Source organism: Hippopotamus amphibius, chromosome 1 (genome assembly GCF_030028045.1).
Source record: "Hippopotamus amphibius kiboko isolate mHipAmp2 chromosome 1, mHipAmp2.hap2, whole genome shotgun sequence".
Lineage (NCBI taxonomy): Eukaryota > Metazoa > Chordata > Mammalia > Artiodactyla > Hippopotamidae > Hippopotamus > Hippopotamus amphibius.
In genome coordinates, this window is record NC_080186.1 from 145838201 (window position 1) to 145866123 (window position 27923).

At 39.4% G+C, this 27923-nt stretch overlaps 1 non-coding gene across 1 annotated transcript; it reads left to right on the forward strand.

The window, feature by feature from the left end:
• The first annotated feature begins 6128 nt into the window (after window positions 1–6128).
• Window positions 6129–6235, forward strand: LOC130842504 (U6 spliceosomal RNA). The gene has a single exon (XR_009050456.1). It is a non-coding gene; the product is annotated as a U6 spliceosomal RNA (small nuclear RNA).
• Window positions 6236–27923: the final 21688 nt, after the last annotated feature.

A 27923-nucleotide genomic window follows, 5' to 3' on the forward strand; every position in this document is an offset into this window, starting at 1 on the left:
GGCTGTGCTGTGCACTATAGGATTGTTCATCAGCACCCCTGGGCTCTACCCACGAGAGGACACATGTGCCCCACCCCCCGCCCCAGGGAGTGACAACTGCAAATGCCTGCAGACATTACCAGTGTCTCCTGAGAGGCACTGTCACCCTTGGTTGGAAACTGCTGTGAGAGAGGATGCCTGGAAGATGTGGGGGTGTGGGGAATTGGTGTAGCTTTTGCGGAGTTGGTCAGGAGCTGCCTCTGGGAAAGTAGCCACTTTGAGTTGAAACCAAAAGAATGTGTAGGTGGCAGCCACGTGAAGGAATCCAGCGAATGCAAAGGCCCTGAGGTAGGACGAAGCGTGTATATTAAGAGGGAGAAAGAGGTGTGTTCCAAGGACACAAAAGCCAGTGTGGCTAAGGCAGCGTGAGTGAGGAAGACTGAAAAGAAATGAAGCTGGGGAAACGGGTGCTGTTTCAGGTGCTGATGCAAAGGGCTGTGTGAACATATCTGTGTGAGAAGAATCCCATTCTTGGAAAACAAAACACTTTTGCTATTAGGGGTTAAACATACAGATTATATTTTAACATTTATTAACATGCTTTATGATACTGTCCTAAGTTCAGATATAAAAAGCCTGTTTGGCTGGGGTGACAGGAGAGGATATGTGGGGGAAGGAGAGGAGTGTGTCCTGGCAGGGAGGGGTGTTCCACAGGGCTGTGCAACGGCACCCATGCCTAGGAAGAGGGGTCCTGGGAGAACAGGGCCAACGTTTGGCTCCAAAGTTTGAATCACATGGGCCTGGAAGCAGCTGAACCCACAATTCTAAACTTACAGCTTTGAATTAGTGGGGTGGAGCAGGGGCTGCCTTCAGCTGGCCCACAATGGATTTTTAAAATAGTTATGTGTTTTAATGTGCATTTTTAGAAAAAGATGCATCAAATCATATTTAGTGGATGTTATTTAGGATGACTATAGTTTTAAATTAACCTGAAACAACTGGAGTGAACAATTGCCAAAGGACAATGTGAGTATGGCAAAGGTTATATAGATGCCTGAAGTCGGTGAGGCAATGAGTTAGATCAACCGGGAGCTCATGAAAATACAGATTCCTGGGCTCTGCTCCTAGAGATTCTGATTTGGTACGAAAGGTGGGTTCTAGGAATATATTTTTTTGTTTGTTTAAATTAGAGACGATAAGCTACTACAAATTATTTTACATTTCAACAGAAACATTCAGACTTCATGAAAGAATATGTAGAAATAAGAGCATGCAATAATCCATTTCTACTTATTTGAGAAGTACATTTTGTGAAATGAACATGAAAACTTTATAGTCAGACTGTGTGGGTATTGTGATTGAGTTTTGAGGGTAAAAGATATTGCTTGCTCTGAATCCTTAAAATATAGGAACACTCTAGGAAACGTAGGGGAAGCATATTTCTCTCTGGTGTTCATAGCCTAGTTTTGCAGAAAGGTTTCCTCTAGGTTCATAGTGCTCTCTGGAAGGAATGGAATAACAATTTATCATTCGTTCTCCCTCTGATGAAGCTCTTTTGTCAGTTAGTTATGGACAGCTTTGATGGGGGAAGTCTCAGCATAAAAACCTCAAGACTTTCTTCTCTGACTCTTGATCACATCAGATTATCTGAAGCATAAACAAAGTTATTGCCGCACCCACTGCAAAGGCAGCGATAGCCAGCAAAAACTCAGATGGTGCCTTTAGTAGCCTTGGTGTAGAATGTGAGCAGGGTGTATGTGAGGCTGAGGGAGGAAGAATCTAATACTTAGAATTCCTGGGGATCTAATTCTAAATGTCCCTTGGGAATTCTCAAGGCCCCTAAGGGCCTTTGCCACTCTGAGTTGGAGACTTTGGTGGCCCCAGTGTCCCCTATGTTCTTTTCCACATAGCTACAGTGTAATCGAAGAAACCACGATCTGATTGTGCTACATGTGAGCTGAAAATCCTCCCAGTGCTCCCCAGTGGGTACAAGTCCCTACTCCATCATGAGCCCTTCAGAGGTTCTCCCTTGTCTGCTTCATGCAGCCCCTCTGTGTGGTGATCGGGCAGATATAACTGCCTCAGGTACCCATTCTCCACTCCCATCTTGGGTGGGATGCCTGTCTCCTGTCTCTCCACCGGGCATCCCATTCCTGAAAGTTCAGCTCAGCTGTTACCTCTTCATACTTTCTCAACCTCATCCCTGTAGACAGAATTAATCTCTCTTATGAGCACTTCTGTGCAGCCCGTTGTAGTCACTTGACGAATAATAGGAAGTACCTCCCATGTGCCAGACTTGGTGCTAGTGCCTAGCTCAAGTCCTTCTGCATGAGGCCAGCACCCCACCTAGCATGTGTGGCACCTTGGGGTGAATTACAGAGAGGCCTCCTCCTCCTTCTGGCTGACAAGCCCTGAGCCAGGACAGAGACTTGTCAAATACAGTCTCTAAAAACTGTAACCATAAACAGTGACCCTAGAACGTGGTCCTTTGCATGAGAAGTATGTGGGTGGATGATGCTTTTTATCCTGAACTCTCTGAGGGAAGCGTATGTAGTTTCCAAGCATCTAGCTTACACACAGTAGGTGCTCAATACAGATCCATGACTGTTAGCGAATACACCCACTGAAAGAATGCTTCCTAGAGCCTTCTCACGTGTGCTGGGGATGGGGTGGGGCGTGGAAGAGTGTCTCTAAAGCTGGAAACATCCCCCTTCCTATGATTGGCTGGAGTGTAGTCTGTGTGAAGCCCAGGGACTCTCGAGACTGGTAATTTACAACCATGACTGCACATTAGAATCACCTGGGAGCCCATTTCCACACCAATCGAATGAGGACCTCAGCAGGTGGGGCCCAGGTAGTGTTAGTCTTTTCAGGCTCCCCAGATGATTTCAATGTGTAGCTGAGGTTGAGAACCACTGACCTAGAGAGACTTGGGGAGGGAAGGTGGCAGCATATCTTCTTGTTGTGTGTGACAAGCACTCTGGAAAAGCATAAAGGATACAAACTAAAACAGGAAAACATCAATGGGCTGGGGCAGATGAACGACCAGGTAGGGAAAGGGCATGCTGTCGGGTGGCAGCAGATCTGTCCTCCATCTGGCTTCCTTGGCAACAGCATGGTGTTGAGGGCAGCCCTGGGAACGAGAAGTCTGGATGCTGCCATGCTTTTGTCCGGCTTCTCAGGAAGCCGGCCCACAGCTGTCTTGTTTTGCTGTCCCTGTGTCAAAACTAAATGTTTTCTTCCACGAGTTGTAAAAATAAGCAAAGAAGAAAGTCCCCTTTGGCCTCTGAGGAAATGCTCTGAGGTAACCTTCTCTGTTTTGTGCTATCGACTGCTGGGATGGGGTGTGCTCTGTCTGGCGGTTCCTGCACCTGCTGGAGCCTAAAAAGTACTTGGATCATGAATGATTCACGTATTTCTCAATAGACTTTATTTTTTAGCAGTTTTAGGGTCACAGCAACATTGAGTGGAAAGTTGAGAGTTCCCATGTGCCCGCCTTCCTCTCCCCAGAATGCACAGCCTCCTGCACCATCCACATCTCTCCCAAGCGAGGTACATTTTGTACAATTGATGAACCAACATTGACACATCACCAACTGCAATCTGCAGTTTATACTGGGGATCACACACTGTGAGGTACATTCTACAGGTTGTGACAAATGTATCACTACACACATCCACCATTACAGTATCTGCAGGATAGTTTCACTGCCCCATTGACTGCTCCATGCTCTACCTGTTCATTCTGCCCTCCCCCCAAACCTGCAACAACTACTCACCTTTTGTCTCCAGTTTTACCTTTTCCCAGATTTCAGGTAGTTGGATTTATACAGTATGTAGCCTTTTCAGATTGACTTCTTTCACTTACCAATATGCGTTTGTTTCTCCTGTATCTTTTTTGCCACTTCACGGTTCATTTCTTTTTATTGTGGAATAATATTTTATAGTTTAAATGTGCCACAGTTTGTTCACTGATCTATTGAAGGACATTTTGGTGGCTTCCAAGTTTTGGCAACTGTAAAGAAAGCTGCTCTAAACATTCATGTGCAAGTGAAGGAGCCTGATGGATGGGTTGTACGGGAAGAGTGTGTTTAGTTTTGTAAGAAATTCCTAAACTGTCTTCCAAAATCGCTATACCAGTTTTTATTCCCATCAGCAAGGAATGCGAGTTCCTGTTGCTCCACATCCTTGCCAGCAGTTGGTGCTGGATTATAACCATTCTAATCGGTGTGTAGTGATGTCTAGTTGTTTTAATTAGCATTCCCCAGTAACATATGATGTTGAACATGTTTTCATATGTTTATTGGCATTTGTATATCTTCTTTGGTGAGGTGTGTATTTATGTCTTTTGGCCATTTTTTATATCAGGTTGTTCATTTTCTTACTGATGAGTTTTAAGCGTTCTTTGTATATTTTACATAAGTCTTTTTTCAGATATCTTTTGCAAGTACTTTCTCCCAATCTGTGGCTTGTCTTCTCACCCTCATGACAGTGTCTTTCACAGAGTAGGGGATTTTAATGTTAATGAAGTGCAACTTCTCAGTTTTTTCTCTCATGGGTCCTGTCTTTGGTGTTGTACCTGAAAAGTCATTGCCATATCCAAGGTCATCTAGATTTTCTCCTATGTTATAATTTAGGAGTTTTATAGTTTGGTGTTTTACATTTGGAAGTATGATCCGTTTTGAGTTAATTTTTATGAAGGCTGTGAAGTCTGCATCTAGATTCCTTTTTTATTGTTTTTTGATGGGGATATCCAGTTATTCTAGCACCATTTATTGAAAAAAACAATCATTTCTCCATTGAATTACCTTTGCTCCTTTGTCAAAGATAATTTGACTTCATTTGTGTGGTTCTCTTTCTTGGTCTCTATTCTGTTCCATTGATGTATTTTTCTATTCTCTGGCCAGTAGCATACTGCCTTGATTGCTGTAGCTGTATAATAAAGCTTGAAGTTGGGTAGTGCCAATTTTCTGACTTTGTTCCTCAGTATTATGTTGACTATTCCCAATCATTAGCATTTCCATCTATGCTTTGGAATCAGTCTATTATTATCCATAAAATACCTTTCTGGGAATTTTTTGAAATTGTATTGAGTTTACAGATCAGGTTGGGAGGAACTGACATCGTAACAATATTGAGCCTCCAGATCCATGAACATGGACTAGCTCTCCATTTATTTAATTCTTTGATTTCTTTCATCAGAATATTGTAGCCTTCCTCATATTGATCTTATACATATTTTGTTATTAGGTTTATGCCCAATGTTTTTTTGTATGTGCTAATGTAAATGGTATTATGTTTTTAATTTCAAGTTCTAATTTTTCGTTGCTATTATCAGGAACACAATAGACTTTGGATAGTAACCTTGTATCCTGCCATCTTGATTTAATTGCTTATTAGTTTCAGGATTTTTTTGGTCACTTCTTTGGAATTTCCTGCATGGACTCTCATGTCATATGTGAACAAAGAGGATTGCTTTTCTTCTGAATCTGTATACCTTTTTTCTTTTTTTTTATAGGAATATTTATTTATTTATTTATTTATTTTTTAAGCTTTTTATTGGAATATAATTGCTTTACACTTTTGTACCAGCTTTTGAGGTACACCAAAGTGAATCAGCTGTATTTATACATATATCTCCATATCTCCTCCCTCCCACGACTCCCTCTCATCCTCCCTGTCCTGGCCCTCTAAGGCATCACCCATGAATCTGTATACCTTTTATTTCCTTGTGTTTTTGCATTAGCTCGAATGTCCAGAATGATGTTGAAAAAGTGAGGGGGTATCCTTGCCTATTTCTGATCTTAGTGGAACAGCACCTAGTTCAGACTTTGAAGAAAAGCCATGGCTATGAGAACTTTATACCTTGATGTATGCACATTCCAGTCCCATCTATATCTGCAGCCTTCTGCTGTCTATTGCAATCGTCCCCTCAGCCTGTGAGCATGACAAGGCCCCGACAGCTTTCCCTTGGCCCTTTGATGCTTTAACCATCTCTAGCTACTCCCCTTCCTCTTTCCTTCATATCTGAGTCAAACTTTTCTGTTCCAAATGTCCACTTCCCTGCCTCCCATTTCCTCCTTAAACTAATGCAACTGGCTTCTGGCTCTACTCGTCCACTGAAACCATCAAGCACAAGTTTAATGCAAGTGCTCGCTTTGGCAGCACATATACTAAAATTGGAATGATACAGAGAAGATTAACATGGCCCCTGAGCAAGGATGACATGCAAATTTGTGAAGCATTCCATATTAAAGAAAAAAAGTTCAATGTAAGTGCAGTGGCTATTTCTCAATCCTTATCATATTTGACCTCTTTGTAGCATTTGACCCCACTGACCAAGCCATGCTTCTCACAACCTTCTCTTCCCTTTCGCTCTCAGGAAGTGGTGCCATTTGTCCTGATTTTCTTCCTACTCTTCTGCATTTGTTCTTACTACCTGTTACCTGTGGCTGGATCCTCTTTCTGTATCTCCCTAAATGTTAGTGTTTCCAGGACTCAATCCACTGCTTGCTTTTTTCTTGTCATCTTCTCCCCATTTACTGAAGACCCCCAAATCTCTATTACAGTCATATCTCTCTCCTGAGCTTTAGATCCAGTTGTGAACTGCTGACTGGGCTTTTCCACCAGGATATGTCACAGGCAGCTGGAGCTTTCTGTGTCCAGATCTGAACTTAGCATCTTTTAGCCCCACACTCCCAAATAGCTTCTAATCCAACAACCAAATACATCCTGGATTCTTCCCTCTTGCTTCATTCCTGCCTAAAAGTCTTAATCCATCGCCTACAAAAAATTAGCCCAGCCTGTGGATTATATCCCCTCATCGTCTCTGTGATCCATCACCTCCTCTCCACTCCCACAGCTGCATCCCCAGGATTAATTTTTGTGTAAGGTGGGAGGTTAGATTGAAGTTCATTTTTTTGCCTATGGATGTCCAACTGCTTCAATGCCATTTGTTGAAAAGCCTATCTTTCCACCATTGAATTACACTTGCACCTTTGTCAGAAATTCTTTTGGGATATTTGTGGGGGTCTATTTGTGGGGGTCTATTTGTGTGGGTCTATTTCTATTTTTTTATTAAGGTATACTTGACATATAACATTATATTAATTTCAGGTGCACAACATACGACGGTGAGTCAAAAATCATCTGCACTCCGGTTATATTAAAACTTCTGTTGGCCACACAGTCAGAGTATGGATAATTTTTGACTCACCCTTGTATATTTGTATGTATTGCAACAAGTCTAGTTAACATCCACCAGTGTACACAGTTACAAAAGAATTTTTTTTCTCATGATGTAGACTTTTAGGATCTATTGTTTTAGCAATTTTCAAATATGCCATATAGTGTTATTAACTACAGTCACCATGCTGTACATTACATCCCATGACTTAATTATTTTACAACTGGAAGGTTGTATCTTTTGTACTGTCACCCATTTCTCCTGTCCCCCATCCCCCACCTCTGGCAACCTCCAATCTGTTCTCTCTCTATATCAGGTCGACTTGCTGTTGTTGTTGTTGTTTAATTCCACATATAAGTGAGATCATACATTATTTTTCTTTCTCTTTGTGACATTTCGTTTCTCATAATGCCTTCAAGCTCCATCCATCTTGTTATAAATGGCCAGATTTCATTCTTTTTTGTGGCCGAATAGTATTCCAATGTGTATGTGTATGCATGTGTGCTCATGCGTGCACATGTGCGTGTGTGTATAGTATATATCACAGATACATATAGGTATATATCACATCTTTTATATATCATATCTTTATATTTATATATCTTATCTTACCTTATCTATATCTGTATATCATATCTTTATTCTTCCATCCATGGACTCTTAGATTGTTGTATATTTTGGCCATTGAAAATAATGCTGCAGTGAACATAGAGGTGCATATATCTTTTCGAATTGGTCTTTTCATTGTCTTTAAATAAATTCCGAGAAGTGGAATTGCTGGATCATGTGGTAGTTTTATTATTTTTAATTTTTGGGGGAACCTCCATAGTGTTTTCCATAGTGGCTACAACAATTTGCATGCCCTCTAACAGTGCTTGAAGTTTTCCTTTTCTCCATATCCTCTCCAACACTTGTTTTTTCTTATCTTTTTGATCATAGCCATTCTGACAGGTGTGAGGTGATATCTCATTTTGGTTTTGATTTGCATTATCTGGATGGTGAGTAATGTTAATCTTCTTTTGTTGTATTTGTTGCCCATTTGGATGTCTTTGAAAAAATGTCTATTCAGATCCTCTGACCATTTAAAAAAATTTTCTTTTGCTAATGAGTTTTTTGAATTCTTTATATATTTTGGATATTAACCTCTAAGCAGATATCTGGGTTCTCAATTTGGTCCCAGTGGTCTATGTTTTTATTCCTCTGTCAACACTGCACAATCTTGATTATTGCAGCTATGTAATAAATGTTGAGATTGGGTAGATTGATTCCTCCGGCTTTATGCTACTTATCCAAAATTTTTTCAACTATTCTTATTCCTTTGTCTTTCTATGTAAATTTTAGAATAATCTTCATTTTTACAAAGATATTGCTGGTAATTTGGCAGGAATTGTGTTAAACCTGTATATCAGTTTGGGGAAGGAGAATTGATGTCTTTACTATGTTGTCCAATTCATTAACACAGTATGTCTCTCAATATATTTAAATCTTCTTTGCCTACTTTCCTTAGCATTTTGTAGTTTTCAGCATACAAGTCATTCTAACATGTATATATATGTTAGATTTGCACCTATTTCTCTTTTCTGAGCAATTTTAAATTTTATATTTTAAATTTTGGTGTCTCTGTGTTCCTTGTTAGTATATAGAAATACAACCAATTTTTTCTTTTTTTTCCTTTTCTTTCCTTTTTTTTTTTTTTTTTAAGATTCCTTGGGATTTTCTACAGAAACAATCAATCATATTATCTACCAATAGGGACAGTTTTAAGTCTTCCTTTCTGATCTATATAATCATTTGTTTCCTTGTCGTGCCTTATTGACCTGGATAGAACTTTAGCTCTATGTAGCATAAGTATGGGAAGAGCAGGCATCCTTCCCTCCTTCCCAGTCTTAGAGGGGAACATTCAGGGTGTCCCCTGTAGTATGATGCTATTTGTAGGCATTTTTTTTTTCTTTTGTACATGCTTTTTATTAGGTTGAGAAAGTTCTCCTCTATTCCTACTTGTCTGAGAGCTTTATTCACACATGGGTGTTGAATTTTATCAAATGCTTTTTCTGGGTCAATTGATGTGATTTTATGATTTTTCTTCTTTAGTCAATTAATATGGCGGATTACACTGATTGATTTTTTTAATGTTGAATCAGCATTTTGCCCTTGAAATAAACCCCCTTTGGTCAAAGTGTATAATTCCTTTTGTGTGTTTCTGAATTCTATTTTCTAATATTTTAAAGGATTTTTGTATCTATATTCTTAAGTGTGGTTTTCTTTTTGTACTGTCTTTATCTGGTTTTGGTATCGGTAATACCAACTTCATGAAATGAATTGGGAATGTTCCCTCCTCTTACATTTTTTGGGAAAAGATTGTGTAGAGTTAATGCTAATTCTTTTCCAAGTGTTTGGTAGAATTCTGCAATGAAATAATCTGCACCTGAAGATCTTTTGGAGTTATTTTAAGTTATGAATTCAATTTCCTTAATAGTTGTAGAGTTATTCAAATTATCTACTCCAAATTGGGTGAGTTGTGATAGTTTGTGTTTTTTGAAGAACTGGTCCATTTCATCTAATGTCAAGTTTATCTGTGTAGAGTTATTCTTAGTATATTCTTATTATCATTTTGGTGGCTTCAGGGTCTGTAGTTATATCCCTGGTTTCATTTATGTTATTGGTAATGTGTGTCTTTTCTGTTATTTTTTTGGTCAGTCTTGCTAGAGGTTTGTCAGTTTTATTGACCTTTCAAAAAACCTGCTCTCCAACTATAATTGTGAAATTTTCTACTTTTTCTTTTGTCAGTTTTTGCTTCACATGTTTTGCAGCTCTGTTGTTTGATGCATATGTATTTAGGATTGCTGTGTCTTCCTGGGCTGGCCATTTTACCTTTATATAATGTGCTTTTTTTTTGTCTGGTAATATTCTTTGGTCTGAAATCTACTTTATGTGATGGTAGTATAACCACACATGCTTTCTTTGATTAATGCTTAGCTTAGTATTTGCTTGGTATCTATACAAGTTTGCTAGGGCGGTCATATCAAAATACCATAGACTAGGTGGCTTAAAAAATAGAAATTTATTTTCTTACAATTCTGGGGACTATAAATCTGAGACTGGGTATCAGCATGTTTGTTTTGTTCTGAGGCCTCTCTTTTTTGATTGTAGATGGCTGCCAAGTCCCACTGTGTCTTCACTCGGTCATCCCTCTGTGTATTTTTGTGTTCTAATTCCCTCTTCTTGAGGGACACCAGCCAGATTGTATTAGGGCCAGTTCTAATGTTCCTCTTAACTTAATTTTCTCTTTAAAGGCCCTCTCTCCACATACTGTTATATTCTTAGATACTGGGGATTAGAACATCAACATTAACTTGGGGGACAGTACAACTCAGCCCATAACAGTGTATTTTTCTATCCTTTTACTATATTTTCACCCTGCTTATATTTGTATGTTTGAAGTGTAGACAGTGTATAAATTGGTCATGCTTTTAAATCTGCTCTTCCCATCTTTCTTTTTAAAAAATGTATTTAGACAAACTGTACTTAATGTGATTATTGATATGTTAAAGCCCAAGTCTCCCATTTTATATTTGTTTTCCATGTCTTCTCTGTTTTTTCTTTCCGTTTTCTTTTTTTTGCCTTCTTGTGGGTTACTTGTACATTTTTTAGAGTTGATTTTATCTATAGTGTTTTTGAGTGTGTCTCTATGATAACATTTTAGTGGTTTCTTTATGTATTGCATTATGCATGCATAGCATATCCCAGTCTACTGGTGTCATTCTTTTACCAGTTTGAGTGAAGTGTAGAAACCTGAACTTCCTTAAGCTTCTTCTATTTCTGATATGATTGCCTGAAATATTTCCTCTACATTAATTAAGAACCTCAGCAGATAGTGTTATAAATTTGGTTCAGCCATAAAACATGATTTGTAAAACAACAGAAGTAAAGTCATGTTCACCAATATATTTGCTTACCATCTTTCTTCTCTTTGACAGTCTAAGGTTCCTTCAGTTATTATTTCTTTTTTGTTTAGATAACTTCCTAAGTCAGCCTGTTAAGGTAGGTCTGCTATCAACAGATTCTCTTTCAACTGAGAGTGTCTTTACTTTCCCCTTTGTCCTTGGAAGTATTTTTGCCAGATACAGATTTCATGTTTGACATTTGTTTTCTTTTATCACATCAAAATGTTGTACCATTTTTTGGGCCTCCATGGTATCATATGAGAAATCTACTGTTGCTGAAATTGGTGTTTCCCCATAAATAAACGTCATATCTCTCTAGCTGCTCTCAAGCTGCTCATTTTTTTCTTTTCATAATTTCAGAAAGTTGACTGTGATTTTCCTTGGTGTGGAACTTTTTTTCTTTTCTTTCTTTTTCTTTTTTTTTTTTTTTTAACCCTTGTTCGAGTCTTCCTCAGATTCTTAAATCTGTAAGTTTATGTTTTTGCCCAGTTGGGCCATTACTTCTTCCTATTATTTCAGTTCCACTCTTTCTGTCCTCTCCTTTTGGAATTCCACATGATATGAATGTTGTGATCAATTAGGTCACTGAGACTCTGTTCATTATTTTTCAATTTATTTTCTCTCTGTAACTCAGGTTGGGTAAATTAATCTGTCCTCAAGTTCTCTGCTTCTCTCCTCTATTATCCCCACTCTACCACTGAGCCCATCCATCTAGATTTTATTTCAGTTATTTTATTTGTCATATTTTTCAATTCCGTGATTGCCATTTGGCTCATTTCTATAATTTCCATTTCTTTGTTCTTAGTTCTAGACATTTTCAGGGACAAGGATACTTTTAAAATGATGGCCCTTTACTTATTGAGTACTTCAGTATACATCTCTAAAATATAAAATAAACTTTGTGTGTAATTACCATTATTGCACCTAAAATATTAGTGGTAACTTTAAAATCACTCCATATTTCTTTAATTATTTTTCCCAATTATCTGTTTATAATTGAGTAATTCAAATCAATATTCAAATAAGAACCTAGGTTGCATTTTGTTGTTTTGTCTTTTCAGTTTCTTGTCATCTAGAACAGTGACTTCTCCCTTTTCTCATGCCTCTGACCTGTTGGAAAACTTGGTGAGTTGTTCTGTGAAATGTCCCACATTGTGGGCTTTTCAGATTGTTTCATTACCGATAAACTGGAAGCTAGAGCCAAATACTTGATTTGATCCAATTTCAATATTTTTGTTAAAAAATACTTCATAAGTGGTGTTATTAAAGTGCTATTTCCCATAGCTAAAAATTTGGAGGGGTTACCTAATTATCCAGTAAAGGAGACCTATTTAAATAAATTATAACATATCCTTACAGTGTGCAACCAATCCTGAAGGTAGTAAAAGTATGCAGTGAAAGAGGATTTAAATTAAAATCTGAGACTCTGAAACATGTTCATGATGTAGTAAATGAAAAAAGCTGGTCACCAAAGCATAGAGAAGCCCTGGGTCATTATGACTGGCAGGATCTACATCATTACACTATCAATTAGTGGTGGGATCATAAGCTATTTGTCTGTTTTCCTTTGTAGGAAATAAAGAGAAGAGAGATACATAATGATCATGCATTGCTTTGTAGTAATGCTAATATTAAGCTAATGCAAATTATCTTTAAAATGCATCCCCAGAAATAGAATGGTATAAACAGTGTGTAAACCTTGGCTTTCTGCAGTTTCCTCAGTTTCTCCAGACCACCTTCTTCAAAGATGAACCTGGCTTCTGGGTGTTCTTACATTAGGAGCCCAGAAATCTGGGAAAGGAGGCAAAAGACAAATTAGAAGCAACACATAAATGTTATAGTTTAACATGTAGGGTTGTTAGCTGCTCATTTTCAACCCAGAGATTCAGGGAGCCCTCAGCACATGAATGCCAACCCCGTGACTGAGACACTGGAAGTCACCCCACGCACAGTCCATACTGTGTCACGTGGTCACCCCTCCCCCATGCCCATGGTAAGGGGCACCAGAGGCCACAGCTGTGAAAGGAGGACCTGACTTCCTGTGCCTTGCATTTTCCCCTTTGGGCTCCTTCTTCTTGTGTGGCCACTCCCACCTTCCCCACTTCTTATTTCCAGAGGACTTCCTCCTCCCAGACCCCTCACCATCCCCTCATTGGCTCTTACTTTATATTTATTTGGAGTGTTTGTTTGAGGTGGGATGGGGTGGTGACCAGGTGTCCAGGCTCTAACCAGACAGTAGAGTCTGGCTCTACCATTGCTGGCATGTGTCTTCAAGCAAGTAATCAGCAATTCTCAGACTCAGTTTCTCCAAAGTGTCATTAGAAACACAAAATGTGCATTTGAAGCTTTTCCAAATATTTAACATGGCTGTTTTGCTAGGTTTGTAGTGGCAGGATTTTGGGCTGAAGCTGAGGAAGTTTTTTCCTCCTCTCCTTTCTCCTCTCTACTTTCCAACTAAGTATTTAGCAGAGAATATTAGAGTAATTTAGAAGATATGCATTTTCCCTGAACTGTTGTGTAAAGGTTAAAACAGCTGAAAGAAATGAAAGGAACAGATAGCAATTCTTTTTTCTCTCTGCTTACACCCACTCCCCCATTTATCAAAGGGCAATTGTCATTAGCTGAATGCCTTCCAAGGTTGTGTCCTTGTACTTTGTTTAGTTTTAAAAGAAGTGCCCTTAAGAAAAATTCCTTCCATGTCTATAGAGTTTTGCATTTTACAATATATTTTCCCATACTTTACTGGATGGTGTTTTTTTTAAGTTCTGCTGTGTTCTTTATTGAGGTGTAATTTACATACTGTAAGATTCACCCATTTTAATGGTACATCGTATTGGCAAATGTATACAATGATGTAAATAGCACCACATTCAAGATGCAGACATTTCCATCACTCCAGAGAGTTCCTATGTACCTCTGTGCAGGCAATAGCCACCCCCCAACCCCGCTTAGTTCCAGCCTCAACTGATCAATTACTGATCTGCTGGTCTGCTGTCTCTGCTGTCTGTCACATGGTTTTGCTTTTTTTTTTCCTTTGGCGGGGGCGAGGGCGTGTAGATTTTTCACCTGGTGTAGTATTTTTGAGATTCATATTGCATGTATTGGTAGTTTGTGCTTTTTTTTATTGCTGATTAGCATATTATAATTTTAGAATATATGAACATTGCAGTTTTTGGCTACTGAGAATAATGCTATGGGATTTATGTATAAGTCTTTGTGTGGACATGTTTTCATTTCCCCAGGGTAAATTCCTAAGAGTGGAATTGCTGAGCCTCACAGCAAATGTATGTTTAATTTAGTACTAATTGTTCATAGGGGGATGTTTTGACATCACAAAGACTCTCTTCCAGAGGAAAGCAGCTTCTCCTACTTCACAGATAAGGAAACTGAGGCAGGAACAAAGTTTTGTGATTTACTCAGACTTTTCTACAAGTCTCAGAATTGTGACATGTTCTACAAGTCTCAGAATTGTGACATGCTAAGACTGGGCCATGTATCTCTAGTATTCACTTGTCTTTGATTTGTTTTCTGTTTTCTTTCTTTTTAAATCTTTTGCTTTAATACAAGAATATATGCTAATTTTTAAACAACATTTTAAATATAGATGTATGAATGAGAAAGGAACCAAAAATCGCCTGTTTCCTCAGCTCAGAGGAGGTCATTGTTAACATCTTTTATGTCACTTCAGGCTTGTGCCTGTGTATATGTGTGTTTCTTCTTACAAAATGGGTGGCGATTGGGCATAATCATTTGTCCCTTGATTGTCACACTCAATCACGAGTCGTTTTCCTCACTTCTGTTGTGGAGATCTTTTTACATCAATAAGGACACACCTGTAACATCCTCGTAAATGGGTGCTGAATCTATATGGATGATTCAGTCTGACTCTTCATGTCGATGGCATGTGCCACTCAGGTTATTTTCAATTTTGTGTTATTATTAGCAATAGCCTTGTATTCGTTTTTAATAATTTCTTTGTATCTCCACCTATTTCTAAATGATATTTTTGCATTTTGAGATGGTCATTTAATTTAAGATTTTCTGTGCTTCAAAAGCGTAACTTATGTTTCTTTCCAAGTTACCCTGGAGATGTTGATAAGGGGATTGGACCTGCTGTATAGATGGAGGAAAGGAGAAATGGAGCTCATCTAAAGGAAAAAATATATTGTTATTCAAAGTAATCCAGTGATGGGTTTTGTACTTTGTCACATAATTTTTTTTAATTTGAGTGTGAATAAAAAGAGAAAATTTGAGTAAAAAATTTGGCAGGAAAGGGTCTGAAAGAACAAGATTTCCTTAGCAATGCAACTTCAGAAGTTTCACTTCTCCCTCTTCCTCTTCTCTTCCAAAGGAGAACACTCTCAAAATACCTGGACCCTGTTGAAAAGCACTTCAGTATTAGAGTGGCGGTAGAGCTGATGACAGGGAAGGAGCCACTTCAGTAACCAGCCACAGTGACAGCAAGAAAAATAATCCAGTTCTCTCCCAAAGCGTCCATTCTCAAATTGTCTCTGTGCAATGATAGGCATTAAACTTATTCCTGATAAGTTCCCATGAAGAATAACTCTCCTCAAAGCCTTTTTGCCAGAAAAAAACAATAGAATAGGAAAGTCACTGGAGGAGATTAATTTACACTTAAAATTATTTTTTCATTCCCACATTTTCATTTTCTAAAAAGAATATTTTCAGAGACTTGAAGTAGAAGGAAGTATAGATATTGTTTAATACAGTCTCCTCATTTTATAGATGAGGAAGTAGTAGGTAGAGGATGTATTATTCAGGTTTCATTCTGATCTTTACTTCCTTTTTTGCTCTAAACTTTTAGTTGTTCAGTTTGTGTATTATGTAACTCTTCTTGAAAAGGGTTGTTGCCCTAGTAATTCTTTGATTTGCAATGACTGACCTGGGTTTTTCTACCAGAAAAATATTTTCTTTCTTTAAGGAATGAAGTTCAAACCCATCAGTATTATTTCTATTTGAGAAATGGCCTATTCAACTTCCCTCTCCTAATCTACTACATTTTCCTGTATCTTTGACTTTTCTTGTTACTCTTCTGTTATAGAGGAAAAATAGCCTTCGAACTTTTCATGTGTGTTCTTTTCCCCCTTTTTGTTTCATGAATTTTTTAAAAAAAAATCCATGTTAATTGAATACAAGACAGAAAGTAGCTAAGATGTCAACAGCAATTGCTATCTCAACAATAATTGTCTAGAGGATATAAGGTATAAATCGCATTAGCCATAGAAAGTATAAAATATGTAGTAATTAACCTAATCAAGGATGCACAAAACCTTTATGAAGAAAAATCTTAAGCTCTGTCATGCAACACAAGAAAACCTGAAGTACTCAGTTCACGGACTGAATGACAACATTTATAAAGACATCATTTGTTCCTTAATCAATCAGGTCATTCAAGCTAATTCAACAGAAATCTAACAGGATTCTTTTCCCCCTCCAATTTTATTCAGATTATAACTAACACATAATATTGTATTAGTTTTAAATGTATAACATGATGATTAGATATTTGTGTAATTGTGAAATGATTACCACAATAAGTTTAGTTAAATTTCATCACCTTATGTGGTTAGAATTTATTTCCTGTGATGAGAACTTTTAAGATTTACTCTCTTAGCAACTTTTAGATATACGATACAGTATTGTTACCTTTTGTCAGCACGTTGTGTACTACATCCGCAGAACTGATTCATTTTATACCTGGAAGTGTGGACCTCTGACCATATTTACCTCTTTTGTCCACCTTCCATCCCGGCACGATCTTTTTAAGTACTCAACAACTGAATCTAGAATTTTCATGGAAGTATAAAGTATAAAGTAGCTTTACAAAATTTTCTTAAGAAGACCAAAGGAAGTGGGAGAGTTTAGTCACCCTTCTTAATATTAAGTCCTGATACAAAGCTGTTGTAATAAAGACTCTACACCACCACCACCACCGCCACCAAGAAGCTTCAATGTATCAGAGTAAATAGCATAGATCACACACACATTCACACATATTTACCTACCTGTCTAATATTCTACATAGCATATGATAGAGATGGCATCACCAATCAATGAAGAAAGAATGGACTTTTAGCAGAAAGTGGTGAGAAAAAGTGCTTACTATATAGAAAAACTAAAGTTGAATCCCTGCCTCATATCATATATATGGTAAACTCCAGAGGGATTAAACACTAATTTTGAAAGTAAAACTATACACTTAATAGAAAAAAGTGTAGGCAAATATTATAGTAAGTTTTGAGTGGAAAAGAAACTCTTAGATAAGACCTTCAAGGCAAAAGTTTGATGGATTTTAATATATCGTTTTTAAGGATTTCGGTTCAATGAAGTATTCAATGGACAAAGTTGGCAGAGGGATGATGGAGCAGAGGAATTACTTGTAATGTTCAGAGATGACATTACATGCATGTGCGCGCGTGCGCGCGTGCACACACACACACACACACACACAGAGATTGAGAGAGGAAACAATAAGAAAAATGGGCAAGGATAAGAAAAGTCAATTCACTGAAGGGGAAACATAAATAGCTACCAGTAAGTGAAGAGATGATTAAACTCACTAGTAATTAAAGAAATCCAAAGGGAACAAAGTAGCACATTACATCTATCACCATGGCAAAAATTATAGAAGGATCATATTGTAGCAAGGCTGTGGGGAAACTGAACTCACCTGCACAGCTGGTAGGAGTAAAACTGTGCAGTTGTGCTGGAGATTTGTGAGTAGGTGTTGAAATTGTGTGTGACTAGCCTATAATTTAATAATCCCTTATCTGGATATCTGCCCCCAAGAAACTCTTTCTCAGGTCCACGTCAGGACCTGTATGAAGTTGTTCACTGAAATGTGTGTTAGCCAGGAGTTGGAGGTAAACTTGGTGTTCATTTAAGAGAATGGATGACTATAGCAGGGAAAATGCCTACAATGATATACTATGCAGCAGTTAGAAACTATAAGATAAATGTACATATGGTATCACAGTTAGAGCGTAAGAACATTGGGTTGAGTAAACAAGGAAGCAGAATGAGATCTATAGCAAAATATTTTCAGTTTAAAACATAATATACAAAGCAATACTGTGCATCTTTCAAGGATACTTGTATATCCAACGACATTTACAGAATACATTAAGGAAAAACTAGGGTAGGTGTGGAGCTATAAGGGAAAATAAGAGAAGGCTTAAAGACCTGAGATGATATTGTACCTTAAACTGTACAATGAACTCAACTCTGCATCTGTGAAAAAATACACACATTCACTCACTGAGAGGAAATCTGTTCATTTGACAAGTACTTACTGAGCATCTGCTAGAAGAGAAAAGAATATCACCCAAATCTCATCACGTAGAAATAACCATTTTTGGCACTTTGTAGAGGTGTGCTCTTTTCTCCATCTCCTTCTCCTATTTCTGAATCCTTGACTAACAAAAATTATACTTTTCTGCTGAAACACATTTTTCCTTTGAATGACATCACTCCCAATGCTACAAAACTGACTTTTTGACCCATTCTCCCGACCACCATCATCTGCCTTCTAGTTCTCATGTCAAGACAACGTCTTCAAATAACTTACTTTCACATTCACTTCTCAATTTAGAACAGTTGTCTTTTCCTCCAAGCTGCCATTAAAGCTGTTTTCTCAGAGGTTCCCAATGGTTTCTTAATTTTAATCAAGTGGTATTTTCTCTATTTAAATAAATATTTATTGCATATATACCTTGATACCTAGCATGATGCCAGGGTCTAGGTGCTGGGCTACAGGAGGGTTTCAGTACACTCCCTGTGTTCTGGAAGATCACACTGGTTGGAAAGTAGATGTGGAAATGGATAATCTTATGTGATGTTCTAATGACAGAGATCAGATGTGCCCAGGTTGCTATGGGAGCTCAAGTGGGAACTTTGGACTCAGGAAGACTTTTTGGATTAGATTCAGTCTGAGTGTTGAAGAGTGAACCAGTTAAATAACATTAAGGAATTCTAGACAAGTTGCTCTCTAACCTAGCTGCACATTCGACTTAAAAAATACTAACGCCCAGGCCCCACCCAAGAGCAATGAAATAACAATGTCTGGGGTAGAACGTGGGCATGTGATTGAAGCTCCACTTGAGATTTGAAGGTGCAGTCAGATCTGAGAACCTCAGGTCTAGGCTGATGGAGGAACAAGAGCAAGGCTAAAGGGGTGTAGAGAGGTAGGCCACGCAGCTAGTAAGTGTGAGAGCCTCCAATCCTGGACTGTCTCACTTCAAAGCATGTTTTTAGTCCCTCCTTGTTGCTGTGTCCACAGGACTGTGGTGGTGTTAGGATACATGCCATCATGCTGCAGTGAGACAGTTTAGTGGTTGAGGACACGGCAGTTTTGTTTGTGTTTCTGCTTGCTTCCGTGGAGGGTCATCGGGGGAGGGGTTCGTGCTGGATGTGAGTCTCACCTGGGACCCAGGTTTGTGGAGCTTCCACAGTTTGGAGCCAGTTGTTCTGTCAGGGGAGGGAGAATAGTGATTTTACACCGATTCTTACAGGCTTCTGCCTGCAGGTGACCCATGACACTTCTGCCCACGTGCACGGGCCAAATCAAGTCAGGTGGTCTTATGTGGCATCATGGGGTGGGACATGCTCCTTCACCATGTGCCTGAAGTGAGCCGAAATATTTGTAAAAACAACTATCACTGAGCTCTATGAATTCAAATTGAGCCCAGTTGCCACGGGCAGCCAGCTACATTCATCTGAGTTTCCACAATACAATGTAACCTGGAGGTAGTAATTTCACTATATTTGGGTCAACTAGGATATCCCCAGGGGAGCTGGATGCTGTACTTTTTCTTTTTTACGTCTAATGCTCCCACTTTCAATTTCTTAACCTAAAACCTTGACTCGCCAATAAAATAGGAGCTGGGTTTCCAAGATTTCAGTACTTCCCATATTATTCAGATGGAAACCACTCCTCAACCATAGAGAATAAAATCAATGTAACAATGAGTTATTTATTTATTTATTTATTTATTTATTTATTTATTTATTTACAGGCTGTGTTGGGTCTTCGTTGCTGCACGCAGGCTTTCTTTAGTTGCGCTGAGCGGGGGCTACTCTTTGTTGTGGTGCACAGTCTCCTCATTGCCGTGGCTTCTCTTGTTGCAGAGCATGGGCTCTAGGTGCGTGGGCTTCAGTAGTTGCGGCACATGGGCTCAATAGCTGTGGCTCACAGGAGTAGTTGTTTCTCGGCATGTGGGATCTTCCAGGACCAGGGCTCAAACCCATGTCACCTGCATTGGCAGGCAGATTCTTAACCACTGTGCCACCAGAGAAGTCCCTGGGTTTTAGAACTGGCTGGTAGCTTTGTTTCTGGATAGTAAGTTATAACAGGAAGCCTGCTTACAAGTTCTTCCCTTCCCCCATGAAAGTTACAGAACAATGATGTGAGAGCCCTTTGCCTCTCCTTTCCCCTTTCCAGAGATGAACTTGATGTCCAAAAGTATGTCAGCCCTACTGTGACCATGATATGAAAAATCAGTAGGGGGAAAAAGAAAGGAAAGAGCCTGGGTCCTTGGAATCTTTGGATCTGTGGGTTTTCTACATCCAGATGTCTTGTTATCAGAGGAAAAACAAACCCTTTATACGTTTAGGCTTCTGTGACTTGGATTCTCTGTTGCTCACAGTTGAAGGGATTCCTAAGTGATTCAACTGACTATTTTGGTGACATACATAAACAAATTCTTATTTGTGTTGGAGTTCTTAGTCATTGCTGCTTCACCCCAGGCACTTCTGAGGGACTGTACCCCATTCATAGCCCTCATTGCTCAGATTGCAGATGGAAAGATTACATTCTGCCCAGTGGGGTCTTCCTTCTCATGGGCATGGCTGATCCTAGGGTGCCAAGCACAGACCTGCCAGTGAACTGCAACCTGAGGCCTGCCATGGAAATGAGAGCGGGAGGGACTGGAGTGCTCTTTCAGAGCTATGGAATATTATAATTGGAGAATGAGTCAGTGAGCTCAGCTGAGGGTCACAGAGAGGACCTGGGGCTGGGGTGTATGGTGTGGACCAGGAGCAAGCTGAAGTCATCAGGAAACAGGTGACGGGGAGAGGTTCAGAGACGAGCAGAAAGAGACACCCGAGAGAAGAGCAGAGCAAGTGATGCCTTACAGGTTCCTGATGGGGTAGGGATTCCACACCATGAGTGCCCTTGTCAGGAGTCACCTCTGCCCTGCCTCTGTCCTTGTCCTCAAAGAAGCTCTAGCTAATATACTAGGCAACAAAATCTAGATGGTGAGTTAAATTTTTAGCATTTCCAAACTCTCTTTCCTTGCATATATGGTGTAAAAGATAATATTCCTTTATAGGTTTGTGTTTGGGATTACACGTGAACAATGCAGTACTTCGGACATAGCTGCAGCTTAGTGACTATTACTTCCTTTCCATTTTCCTAATAAGTAGAACTGTTTGGAAGTAAAATGGACTCCTTGGAAGAAAGCATGCAAGCAGATGCTTGACCACATGTATCAGGTTTTCAATGGATGGTAAATTAGTGATCGTTCACTCGTGTTTCCTTTCCAAGATTTGTGATTCTCACGTCTCTGATTCAACTAGCTTCTCCAAGTAAACTGGTCTGTTTTCTTCGCCTTGTACTAATCGCCACAAAGGAACAGGTTAAAATGATTGGTTATACCCACCCACTCAGATGCTGAACTGGATCCACACAGATTGAGGAAGGGGTGGTTCCAAAAAGGAAGGGATGTTGAGCAGGCAATGAGAAGATATCCCCCACCACAGGTCGTTGTACCTTCTGTGCTCCTCCAACACCACTGGAATAGCAGCTACTTGAATAATAATTAACATTTGATGGGGGCTCATTATTTGCCTGGTACTCTGCTAAATGCTTTCCATGGACCATGTCATTTAGTACTCACAGCAATCCAAGATGTAGGCAGTGTTATCTCCATTTTATGGAGGGGTGATGGCTCACAGAGAGGCTAGGTAAACTGCTCATAGCCACACAGCTGATATGTGGTCAGGATGAAATCCAGGCAGTCTGACTTCCCATCCCACAGGAAATCATAGAAAGCAAGGAAGCTGATGTAAGGGTCATAGTGTGAGAGGAAGCTTGCTGAGTGGGTCCTCATGGTTGACAATGAGCAGGAGAGGCTACCCTTCACCTCCCACTAAGAGAACCTATAAAATGGCCCGCTTCTCAGGTTACAGTCATTTCCTGATCTCCAGAGTCATAGACTGTACAAGCTGGAGGAAGTTTAGAGAACTTACAACTAGTTACTTCTTGAAATTGCTCCCAAATGTGAAATTCTTTTTTCTATAAGTTTTACTTTCAGGTTCAATGATGATACACAAAAGAGAGAAATTAACTATACTTCAATTAAAAAAAAAACCAAAAAAGATGGGTTCCTCTTTGTCCCTCATGACGATTCTCATACTCCTTTAGGTCGTTGGCAATCCCAACCAGCCTGTGTTCCAGCCTCCTCACTTCGCACTTCCACTTCCTCCTCCTAATTTCAAGTCTAGCCATAGTGAAATGCACACACACATACACACACATCAATTATAATCCTTGGATCACTACATGGTCTCATTGTTACTCTATACATAACCCTATTTTATTGCTTTAGGTTTCTTTTTGTTTTTTGGAGAGAACATTTAAGTCCTACTTTTACTTTTCAATACCATAATATACACCTTTAAATAATGTAATAAACACCTGAAAAGCTGAAATTCTTCTGTTCGTCTGAAGTGCCTTGTGGCTATCAGCACTGAACTTTCATATGCTCCTCCCTCTGCCTGAAATTCTTTCTACCCCACCCCAGTCCTCTGCAATGTCTTTTAGGTGTAGGCTTAGAAAGTGTCCTTGACTCTCTCTTCCACCTTTAAGACTGGGCCAGGAATCTTTTCCTAACACTCTCTTAGTGTTCTGTCCTTTCCCTGTCACATCTTGTCTCAAAGGGCTCTATCGTCTATTAAGTTGCTTGTTTCCCACTAGGTAGCAATAGCCTGTGAGCTTACTGAGGAGAAGAGGGTGGTCTAACATTGCAGCCTGGCACATAGGAAGAACTCAATATATAGTTCAGAGGTTGACAATTTTTACTCTTGAGACCAGAGAGTAAACATTTTTGGCTGTGTGGACCATACAGTATCTGTTGAATTTACTCATCTCTGCCATTGCAGCGTGAAAGTAGCCACAGATGATAAGTAAACAAATGAGCATGGCTGTGTTGCAATAAAACCTCATTCACAAAGATTGATGATGGGCTGGATGTGGTCCATGGGCCATAGTTTGCTGATCCTGCTATAACTGATGAAGAAATGAACAAACAAAAAAGAATGAGTGGGATTACATTTAACCAGAGAGGAATTACTCTTTACTACAAAGAGCCCTTTGTCAGAAAACTTGTATTCTATTTTCTTTCTGTTATTTAAAAGACTTTTATTCTCTGTGGCCTCCAGGGCCTTACATTTAGAATGGGACCTGATAGATGAAACTATCAGGTCCTTAAGTGTAAAATCTATGCTTATTTGTCTTTACTCCCAGAGCCCAGAGCTTAGCAGAAGTCCCACGTGCCTGGAGTGTAATAGGTGACAAACAGTAGTTGGCATGAAGCAGGTGTTTGGTGAGCAGGTGTTTGAAGAGGTAGGTAGTTGGACAGGATAATAGTGTAAGCTCTTAACACTGGGAATCCAGCCAAACTACCACTGTGTAGAGGTCCTTCTAGGCTTAGACTTGGAGACCTTTGACTCCAAATGACAGAAGACTCAACACAAATTGGCTGAAGCCCCAAAGGGAATTTACAGGCACATTGGTGTGCCTTGTTCCAGGGCTCAAACCATGTCAGAGATCCAGGGTTTCTCTGTGTCTCCACCTGCCTTCTGTCTGCTCGGTTCTCTTATCAGGCAGGCTTCACCCATTGGGGGCACCATGACTACCACTGGCTTCAGCTCGTATCCTCACAGTTCAAAGGCCAGTGGAAAACAGAGAGAGTCCCTATTTTCAAAAGCTCCAGTAAATGTGACAAGTCTATGTATCCTTGGCTTTGTTTGAGTCACCTGTCCATCCTTGAGCCAGTCACCACAAATGAAATCAATGCCAACTGAACTTTGTTGACACAGAGAGTGGGAGACTGCTTCTCCAGAGACAAATTCCATACACAGAAAAAGGTGGCGGCAAACACATGAAGCATCTAGGTCTGCGATGGCCCCTCTCCCAAGAATAGTGTGCTTTAGTACAATGATGCAAATTAACCATCCAGTGTTAGGATGTTTGTGAATTCCCTGAAGCCTGTCCACTGATCCCATCTTAGGAAGAGAAGACAACCAAGCTTCGTCCTTTTTTCCAGTGTGTGACCCCTTCCAGATACAAAATTACTGGTAACATTTTCATTTCTAAAATAAAGGTATATGTACTTCTTTACAAATAAAGTATATATTTTAGAACAGCCTTAGATTTATAGAAAAATTGTGAAGCTAGTACAGAGAGTTCCCATACCCCCAGTACCTAGTTCCCCCATTGCTAACATCTTCCATTAGTGCGATATATTTGCTACAGTTAGTGAACAGGCAATGATATTTATTATTAACCAAAGTCCAAAGCTTTCCTTAGTTTTTACCTAATGGCCCTTTTCTCTTCCAGGATCCCATTCAGGATACCACATTACATTCAGTTACCAAGTCGCCATCGGCTCCTCTCAGCTGTGCGTATTTTGCTTTAGACCTTTCTTATTTTTGATGACCTTGACAGTTTTGAGAAACACTTCTCAGATACTTTGTAGAACGCCCCTCAGTTTGCCTGTGTCTGATGTTTCTCTCACAACTAGACTTGGGTTGTGTGTTCTTGGGAGGAGACGGCAGAGGTCAGTGCCATGTACCTCCCGTCTCTCGTCCTGTCAACATGACTCATCTCTGCTGTTGCTGGTCCTGCTCGCCTGCCCGAGGCAGTGTTTGCCAGGTTTCTCCACTGTAAAGTCGGTCTTGTTTTCTCCCTCTCCACGCTGTGTTTTTGGAAGAAAATCACTGTGTCCAGCTCACACTTGAGGAGGGGAGGTTTCCTTCACCTTCTCAAGGAGGCAGTATCTACATAAAGTATTTGGAATTCTTCTGTGAGGAAGATTTCATCTCTTCTCCATATGGGCATTGGTTCGATCATGTATTATGTCAGTATGACCCACAGATATTTATTGTCTACGTTGGGTTATAATCCAGGACTACTTCACTCATTTTGTTGTTCAGATTTTTCTAGCTCTGGTTGTTGGGAGCTCCTTCAGTTGTCTCCTCTGTCCCTTTAACAGTCCTACTGTTAAATTGTGGATTCTTTTTTTTTTCTTTTGAGTACTTCCCTACTTCCTAGCCCTGCAAGACGCTCCAGACCTATCTTAAATATTTCCTGCCTCAGTCCCCGAATCAGCCATTTTCCCGAGGGGCTCTAGTTCCTTTTGTGGGAGAGGAATGTTGGAAACTAAGATCTGGGTGCTACGTGTGCTCAGTACATACATTAAAAAAATAAATGTATTGTGAATAGCAAATACATTCTTCTAAATTATTTAAAATAATCTAGTTATTTTAAAAAGCTTATTACAAAAATATAGTGAATTCCTTTCCTACTCCTTTCCATAAAATCTCCACTCCTTGGGGTTTTCTTCGGTTTTTAACCTCCATGTTGCTAATAATGTGCTGGTGCTGGTATTGTTTGATCAATTTGGACTTTAACTATTTACCTCCTGTAAGGGCAGATAGGGTTTGACTCTTGCACCACTCTCCTGCTTTCTGTCTGCCCATCTTCCCAATGTAGTCATATTATAATTTTGTGTTAAATCCATAGCCAGAGTTTCTATTATTATGACTGTCATTTTCCCCTATGAGTTGTGAAAGCATTCCTGCATTATTTTCTAGCTTGGCTATTTAGAAAACCAATGCCGTTCTGATTCTAAATTCTTTCAAAGCAGTATGTTTTTGTTTGTTTTCCCTCGGGAGCCTTTTAATATCTTCTCCGCATGTCTAATATTCTTATATTTCATGATAATGTACTATTTTTGTGGGGATGTTTTTGTTCATGAAGTTTAGCACTTGATTGCGCCTCCCAATCTGGAGACTCATTAGTTATGAGAATTAATAAAAATATTTTTTAATAATTTCCTCCTCTATTTTTTCTTTTAATACTCTGAAACACCCCTCACCATCAGACTTTATAGATAGGTTATATTTTCTAGAAAATTTCCTTAACTTTATTTTTCAAACCTTCCATAACATTTTGGGGCAAGTATAAACTTTTTAATTTCTAAGGGTTCTTTCTTTTTTTCTGATCTTTCTTTTTTATAATTTCTCTCTTCCTTCTCTTTTTTCTTGGAAGATACTAGTTTTTTGGTTTTTTGTTTCCTTGTTTGCTTGTTTTCTTCTGCTGTCTCTGTTGTCCTTGTATCTTTTTCATATTGAAGACTTTCCTGAAATGTCTGGAGATCCTCGATTGTCTATATCTTAAAGTGACAACCTAAAAACTGCTTACGAGTGCTGCATGCTGACTGAGACTCATGCACTGGTGACTTTACTGAAGGGGGACTAGGGGATATTTTTGGGGGGCACCCAAATATCCGTATCTTGGAGTGTTTTACTTGGGCCATTCAGTTTATTCAGAGACTACATCCCCCAGTTCCTGGGAATAGGGTGGGAAAAGGATTCCACAGTTTAGTGAGCATTTAGTGGAAAGACTTTCTCTGAATCCCTCTCTTTTCATCCCTTTCCCTCTGTTTTCTGGGTTCTCTGAGTCCAGAGCCTCACTCAAGATTTATATTTTCACTAATCCTTCAGTGTGAGAAATTTGAAGGTTTAAGGCTCATTTGGCTGGTTACAATCAAATGAAATTTTAGAAAAAACCTAGAACATTGTGCATCCTTAAATCCCCTCTCTGGGACTAGGTAGGAGCTGGGCACTGGTATGCGTGGTGTCATGGTGCATTGCCCTAAGGGTCACAGATCAAAGGAGGGTGTAGTGATTAAGCTCAGGGGCTTTGGGATCAGAAAGTCTTTTTTATTTTTTTAATTAATTAATTTATTTTATTGGCTGTGTTGGGTCTTTTTTGCTGTGCACGGTCTTTCTTTAGTTGTGGTGAGCAGGGGCTACTCTTCGTTGTGGTGTGCGGGCTCCTCATTGCCGTGGCTTCTCTTGTTGCAGAGCAAGGGTTCTAGGTGCGTGGGCTTCAGTAGTTGTAGCATGTGGGCTCAATAGTTGTGGCTCATGGGCTCTAAAGCGCAGGCTCAATAGTTGTGGCGCACAGGCTTAGTTGCCCCACGACATGTGGGATCTTCCTGAGCAGGGATCGAACCCATGTCCCCTGCATTGGCAGGTGGATTCTTAAGCACTACGCCATCTAGGAAGCCCGGGATCAGAAAGTCTTGGTTGAGTTCTGTTTCTACAACATTTTTGCTGTGAATGATATTTACTTAGCTCCATTAAGCTTCAGTTTCCTCATTTGTTAAATGGAAAAAATAATATTTCTATTTCTTAGGGTTGTGAGAATTAAATAATAGAGCTATATCATGCAGCAGAGTGCATGGCGTATAATTAAGCATTCAATAACTAATGATGATGATTTAAATCTGTTTTGTTTATTTTTTTATAAATTCATTTATTTATTTATCTGTTTATTCATTGTCTGCGTTGGGTCTTCGTTGCTGTGCACGGGGTTTCTTTAGTTGCAGCAAACAGGGGCTACTACTCTTCGTTGTGGCGCATAGGCTTCTCATCGTGGTGGCTTCTCTTGTTATGGAGCATGGGCTCTAGGAGCTTGGGCTTCCGTAGTTGTGGCATGTGCACTC